The following is a 7,588-nucleotide window of genomic DNA, read 5'->3' on the forward strand; positions in this document are numbered from 1 at the left end:
CCCAGGGGTGGAACAGAAACGGTCCGCAGCTCAGCCAACCCTGCCTGACACACAGCTCTGCCGTGTGACTCGTGGCATCCAGCCTGTCTCTCGCTCGGCTCACTCGCGGGCGGGGGCTGCCTGTGTTTCTCAGACGCGAAAGGCTCCGGCCTGCCTCTGAGGGTGCGGCCTGAGGAAAGGTTTTTTTTTTTTTTTTTCCCTCTCGAGCTTTCAGAATTACATGTGGAGCCAGCTTGGGGAGGGAACCGCGACAGCCAAAAGCTCAGCGGAATGGAGAAAGAGTTGGCCTTCTAGCACTAAATCTCTTATTGTTTTTGCAAATGAGCTGTCCACCTCATGCTACTGTGAATGTCGTGTCAGGTTTTCACTAGATGTAAAATAAAAAACAGAGCAAAAAATCCAAAAGAACCCAAAAATTATTGTAATTGTTTTATTTTTTTATTTTTTGCATGATGATTTTCTTTGTTGTGACTCGGGGATGCCTCCTGATGCAAAAGGCTCATCGCGTTGGCCAGAAAGAGTTGCATTCAGAAAGAGTTTTTCTCACTCGAGCTGTCAGAGATACAAGCGGAGCCAGCCCGAAGAGGGAACAGAAACGGGCCACAGCTCAACGGTCTGCCTGCGGGCCGCTCTCAGACAAAGCACGATCCAGCCTGCCTTCAGTCGCTCCCCTGCACGATCCAGCCTGCCTCTCATTCCCTCCCCTGCAGGCTCGTGTGCCTCAGACGCAAAAGGCTCCAGCCTTCCTCTGCGTTGGCCCCCCCTTGACACGAGCCTCCGTGTCTCTACTCCACACAGAGCCTGCCTGCGGGCCGCTCTCAGACAAAGCAAGATCCAGCCTGCCTTCAGTCGCTCCCCTGCACGATCCAGCCTGCCTCTCATTCCCTCCCCTGCAGGCTCGTGTGCCTCAGACGCAAAAGGCTCCAGCCTTCCTCTGCGTTGGCCCCCCCTTGACACGAGCCTCCGTGTCTCTACTCCACACAGAGCCTGCCTGCGGGCCGCTCTCAGACAAAGCACGATCCAGCCTGCCTTCAGTCGCTCCCCTGCACGATCCAGCCTGCCTCTCATTCCCTCCCCTGCAGGCTCGTGTGCCTCAGACGCAAAAGGCTCCAGCCTTCCTCTGCGTTGGCCCCCCCTTGACACAAGCCTCCGTGTCTCTACTCCACACAGAGCCTGCCTGCGGGCCGCTCTCAGACAAAGCAAGATCCAGCCTGCCTTCAGTCGCTCCCCTGCACGATCCAGCCTGCCTCTCATTCCCTCCCCTGCAGGCTCCCCCCTTGACACGAGCCTCCGTGTCTCTACTCCTCACAGAGCCTGCCTGCGGGCCGCTCTCAGACAAAGCACGATCCAGCCTGCCTTCAGTCGCTCCCCTGCACGATCCAGCCTGCCTCTCATTCCCTCCCCTGCAGGCTCGTGTGCCTCAGACGCAAAAGGCTCCAGCCTTCCTCTGCGTTGGCCCCCCCTTGACACGAGCCTCCGTGTCTCTACTCCACACAGAGCCTGCCTGCGGGCCGCTCTCAGACAAAGCAAGATCCAGCCTGCCTTCAGTCGCTCCCCTGCACGATCCAGCCTGCCTCTCATTCCCTCCCCTGCAGGCTCGTGTGCCTCAGACGCAAAAGGCTCCAGCCTTCCTCTGCGTTGGCCCCCCCTTGACACGAGCCTCCGTGTCTCTACTCCACACAGAGCCTGCCTGCGGGCCGCTCTCAGACAAAGCACGATCCAGCCTGCCTTCAGTCGCTCCCCTGCACGATCCAGCCTGCCTCTCATTCCCTCCCCTGCAGGCTCGTGTGCCTCAGACGCAAAAGGCTCCAGCCTTCCTCTGCGTTGGCCCCCCCTTGACACGAGCCTCCGTGTCTCTACTCCACACAGAGCCTGCCTGCGGGCCGCTCTCAGACAAAGCAAGATCCAGCCTGCCTTCAGTCGCTCCCCTGCACGATCCAGCCTGCCTCTCATTCCCTCCCCTGCAGGCTCCCCCCTTGACACGAGCCTCCGTGTCTCTACTCCTCACAGAGCCTGCCTGCGGGCCGCTCTCAGACAAAGCACGATCCAGCCTGCCTCTCATTCCCTCCCCTGCAGGCTCGTGTGCCTCAGAGGCAAAAGGCTCCAGCCTTCCTCTGCGTTGGCCCCCCCTTGACACGAGCCTCCGTGTCTCTACTCCACACAGAGCCTGCCTGCGGGCCGCTCTCAGACAAAGCAAGATCCAGCCTGCCTTCAGTCGCTCCCCTGCACGATCCAGCCTGCCTCTCATTCCCTCCCCTGCAGGCTCGTGTGCCTCAGACGCAAAAGGCTCCAGCCTTCCTCTGCGTTGGCCCCCCCTTGACACGAGCCTCCGTGTCTCTACTCCACACAGAGCCTGCCTGCGGGCCGCTCTCAGACAAAGCACGATCCAGCCTGCCTTCAGTCGCTCCCCTGCACGATCCAGCCTGCCTCTCATTCCCTCCCCTGCAGGCTCGTGTGCCTCAGACGCAAAAGGCTCCAGCCTTCCTCTGCGTTGGCCCCCCCTTGACACGAGCCTCCGTGTCTCTACTCCACACAGAGCCTGCCTGCGGGCCGCTTTCAGACAAAGCAAGATCCAGCCTGCCTTCAGTCGCTCCCCTGCACGATCCAGCCTGCCTCTCATTCCCTCCCCTGCAGGCTCCCCCCTTGACACGAGCCTCCGTGTCTCTACTCCTCACAGAGCCTGCCTGCGGGCCGCTCTCAGACAAAGCACGATCCAGCCTGCCTTCAGTCGCTCCCCTGCACGATCCAGCCTGCCTCTCATTCCCTCCCCTGCAGGCTCGTGTGCCTCAGACGCAAAAGGCTCCAGCCTTCCTCTGCGTTGGCCCCCCCTTGACACGAGCCTCCGTGTCTCTACTCCACACAGAGCCTGCCTGCGGGCCGCTCTCAGACAAAGCAAGATCCAGCCTGCCTTCAGTCGCTCCCCTGCACGATCCAGCCTGCCTCTCATTCACTCCCCTGCAGGCTCGTGTGCCTCAGACGCAAAAGGCTCCAGCCTTCCTCTGCGTTGGCCCCCCCTTGACACGAGCCTCCGTGTCTCTACTCCACACAGAGCCTGCCTGCGGGCCGCTCTCAGACAAAGCACGATCCAGCCTGCCTTCAGTCGCTCCCCTGCACGATCCAGCCTGCCTCTCATTCCCTCCCCTGCAGGCTCGTGTGCCTCAGACGCAAAAGGCTCCAGCCTTCCTCTGCGTTGGCCCCCCCTTGACACGAGCCTCCGTGTCTCTACTCCACACAGAGCCTGCCTGCGGGCCGCTCTCAGACAAAGCAAGATCCAGCCTGCCTTCAGTCGCTCCCCTGCACGATCCAGCCTGCCTCTCATTCCCTCCCCTGCAGGCTCCCCCCTTGACACGAGCCTCCGTGTCTCTACTCCTCACAGAGCCTGCCTGCGGGCCGCTCTCAGACAAAGCACGATCCAGCCTGCCTTCAGTCGCTCCCCTGCACGATCCAGCCTGCCTCTCATTCCCTCCCCTGCAGGCTCGTGTGCCTCAGACGCAAAAGGCTCCAGCCTTCCTCTGCGTTGGCCCCCCCTTGACACGAGCCTCCGTGTCTCTACTCCACACAGAGCCTGCCTGCGGGCCGCTCTCAGACAAAGCAAGATCCAGCCTGCCTTCAGTCGCTCCCCTGCACGATCCAGCCTGCCTCTCATTCCCTCCCCTGCAGGCTCCCCCCTTGACACGAGCCTCCGTGTCTCTACTCCTCACAGAGCCTGCCTGCGGGCCGCTCTCAGACAAAGCACGATCCAGCCTGCCTTCAGTCGCTCCCCTGCACGATCCAGCCTGCCTCTCATTCCCTCCCCTGCAGGCTCGTGTGCCTCAGAGGCAAAAGGCTCCAGCCTTCCTCTGCGTTGGCCCCCCCTTGACACGAGCCTCCGTGTCTCTACTCCACACAGAGCCTGCCTGCGGGCCGCTCTCAGACAAAGCAAGATCCAGCCTGCCTTCAGTCGCTCCCCTGCACGATCCAGCCTGCCTCTCATTCCCTCCCCTGCAGGCTCGTGTGCCTCAGACGCAAAAGGCTCCAGCCTTCCTCTGCGTTGGCCCCCCCTTGACACGAGCCTCCGTGTCTCTACTCCACACAGAGCCTGCCTGCGGGCCGCTCTCAGACAAAGCACGATCCAGCCTGCCTTCAGTCGCTCCCCTGCACGATCCAGCCTGCCTCTCATTCCCTCCCCTGCAGGCTCGTGTGCCTCAGACGCAAAAGGCTCCAGCCTTCCTCTGCGTTGGCCCCCCCTTGACACGAGCCTCCGTGTCTCTACTCCACACAGAGCCTGCCTGCGGGCCGCTCTCAGACAAAGCAAGATCCAGCCTGCCTTCAGTCGCTCCCCTGCACGATCCAGCCTGCCTCTCATTCCCTCCCCTGCAGGCTCCCCCCTTGACACGAGCCTCCGTGTCTCTACTCCTCACAGAGCCTGCCTGCGGGCCGCTCTCAGACAAAGCAAGATCCAGCCTGCCTTCAGTCGCTCCCCTGCACGATCCAGCCTGCCTCTCATTCCCTCCCCTGCAGGCTCGTGTGCCTCAGACGCAAAAGGCTCCAGCCTTCCTCTGCGTTGGCCCCCCCTTGACACGAGCCTCCGTGTCTCTACTCCACACAGAGCCTGCCTGCGGGCCGCTCTCAGACAAAGCACGATCCAGCCTGCCTTCAGTCGCTCCCCTGCACGATCCAGCCTGCCTCTCATTCCCTCCCCTGCAGGCTCGTGTGCCTCAGACGCAAAAGGCTCCAGCCTTCCTCTGCGTTGGCCCCCCCTTGACACGAGCCTCCGTGTCTCTACTCCACACAGAGCCTGCCTGCGGGCCGCTCTCAGACAAAGCACGATCCAGCCTGCCTTCAGTCGCTCCCCTGCACGATCCAGCCTGCCTCTCATTCCCTCCCCTGCAGGCTCGTGTGCCTCAGACGCAAAAGGCTCCAGCCTTCCTCTGCGTTGGCCCCCCCTTGACACGAGCCTCCGTGTCTCTACTCCACACAGAGCCTGCCTGCGGGCCGCTCTCAGACAAAGCAAGATCCAGCCTGCCTTCAGTCGCTCCCCTGCACGATCCAGCCTGCCTCTCATTCCCTCCCCTGCAGGCTCCCCCCTTGACACGAGCCTCCGTGTCTCTACTCCTCACAGAGCCTGCCTGCGGGCCGCTCTCAGACAAAGCACGATCCAGCCTGCCTTCAGTCGCTCCCCTGCACGATCCAGCCTGCCTCTCATTCCCTCCCCTGCAGGCTCGTGTGCCTCAGACGCAAAAGGCTCCAGCCTTCCTCTGCGTTGGCCCCCCCTTGACACGAGCCTCCGTGTCTCTACTCCACACAGAGCCTGCCTGCGGGCCGCTCTCAGACAAAGCAAGATCCAGCCTGCCTTCAGTCGCTCCCCTGCACGATCCAGCCTGCCTCTCATTCACTCCCCTGCAGGCTCGTGTGCCTCAGACGCAAAAGGCTCCAGCCTTCCTCTGCGTTGGCCCCCCCTTGACACGAGCCTCCGTGTCTCTACTCCACACAGAGCCTGCCTGCGGGCCGCTCTCAGACAAAGCACGATCCAGCCTGCCTTCAGTCGCTCCCCTGCACGATCCAGCCTGCCTCTCATTCCCTCCCCTGCAGGCTCGTGTGCCTCAGACGCAAAAGGCTCCAGCCTTCCTCTGCGTTGGCCCCCCCTTGACACGAGCCTCCGTGTCTCTACTCCACACAGAGCCTGCCTGCGGGCCGCTCTCAGACAAAGCAAGATCCAGCCTGCCTTCAGTCGCTCCCCTGCACGATCCAGCCTGCCTCTCATTCCCTCCCCTGCAGGCTCCCCCCTTGACACGAGCCTCCGTGTCTCTACTCCTCACAGAGCCTGCCTGCGGGCCGCTCTCAGACAAAGCACGATCCAGCCTGCCTTCAGTCGCTCCCCTGCACGATCCAGCCTGCCTCTCATTCCCTCCCCTGCAGGCTCGTGTGCCTCAGACGCAAAAGGCTCCAGCCTTCCTCTGCGTTGGCCCCCCCTTGACACGAGCCTCCGTGTCTCTACTCCACACAGAGCCTGCCTGCGGGCCGCTCTCAGACAAAGCAAGATCCAGCCTGCCTTCAGTCGCTCCCCTGCACGATCCAGCCTGCCTCTCATTCACTCCCCTGCAGGCTCGTGTGCCTCAGACGCAAAAGGCTCCAGCCTTCCTCTGCGTTGGCCCCCCCTTGACACGAGCCTCCGTGTCTCTACTCCACACAGAGCCTGCCTGCGGGCCGCTCTCAGACAAAGCACGATCCAGCCTGCCTTCAGTCGCTCCCCTGCACGATCCAGCCTGCCTCTCATTCCCTCCCCTGCAGGCTCGTGTGCCTCAGACGCAAAAGGCTCCAGCCTTCCTCTGCGTTGGCCCCCCCTTGACACGAGCCTCCGTGTCTCTACTCCACACAGAGCCTGCCTGCGGGCCGCTCTCAGACAAAGCAAGATCCAGCCTGCCTTCAGTCGCTCCCCTGCACGATCCAGCCTGCCTCTCATTCCCTCCCCTGCAGGCTCCCCCCTTGACACGAGCCTCCGTGTCTCTACTCCTCACAGAGCCTGCCTGCGGGCCGCTCTCAGACAAAGCACGATCCAGCCTGCCTTCAGTCGCTCCCCTGCACGATCCAGCCTGCCTCTCATTCCCTCCCCTGCAGGCTCGTGTGCCTCAGAGGCAAAAGGCTCCAGCCTTCCTCTGCGTTGGCCCCCCCTTGACACGAGCCTCCGTGTCTCTACTCCACACAGAGCCTGCCTGCGGGCCGCTCTCAGACAAAGCAAGATCCAGCCTGCCTTCAGTCGCTCCCCTGCACGATCCAGCCTGCCTCTCATTCCCTCCCCTGCAGGCTCGTGTGCCTCAGACGCAAAAGGCTCCAGCCTTCCTCTGCGTTGGCCCCCCCTTGACACGAGCCTCCGTGTCTCTACTCCACACAGAGCCTGCCTGCGGGCCGCTCTCAGACAAAGCACGATCCAGCCTGCCTTCAGTCGCTCCCCTGCACGATCCAGCCTGCCTCTCATTCCCTCCCCTGCAGGCTCGTGTGCCTCAGACGCAAAAGGCTCCAGCCTTCCTCTGCGTTGGCCCCCCCTTGACACGAGCCTCCGTGTCTCTACTCCACACAGAGCCTGCCTGCGGGCCGCTCTCAGACAAAGCAAGATCCAGCCTGCCTTCAGTCGCTCCCCTGCACGATCCAGCCTGCCTCTCATTCCCTCCCCTGCAGGCTCCCCCCTTGACACGAGCCTCCGTGTCTCTACTCCTCACAGAGCCTGCCTGCGGGCCGCTCTCAGACAAAGCACGATCCAGCCTGCCTTCAGTCGCTCCCCTGCACGATCCAGCCTGCCTCTCATTCCCTCCCCTGCAGGCTCGTGTGCCTCAGACGCAAAAGGCTCCAGCCTTCCTCTGCGTTGGCCCCCCCTTGACACGAGCCTCCGTGTCTCTACTCCACACAGAGCCTGCCTGCGGGCCGCTCTCAGACAAAGCAAGATCCAGCCTGCCTTCAGTCGCTCCCCTGCACGATCCAGCCTGCCTCTCATTCACTCCCCTGCAGGCTCGTGTGCCTCAGACGCAAAAGGCTCCAGCCTTCCTCTGCGTTGGCCCCCCCTTGACACGAGCCTCCGTGTCTCTACTCCACACAGAGCCTGCCTGCGGGCCGC

Source organism: Oryzias latipes, chromosome 9 (genome assembly GCF_053564925.1).
Source record: "Oryzias latipes strain Hd-rR chromosome 9, Olatipes_Hd-rR_3.1".
NCBI classification, from domain to species: domain Eukaryota; kingdom Metazoa; phylum Chordata; class Actinopteri; order Beloniformes; family Adrianichthyidae; genus Oryzias; species Oryzias latipes.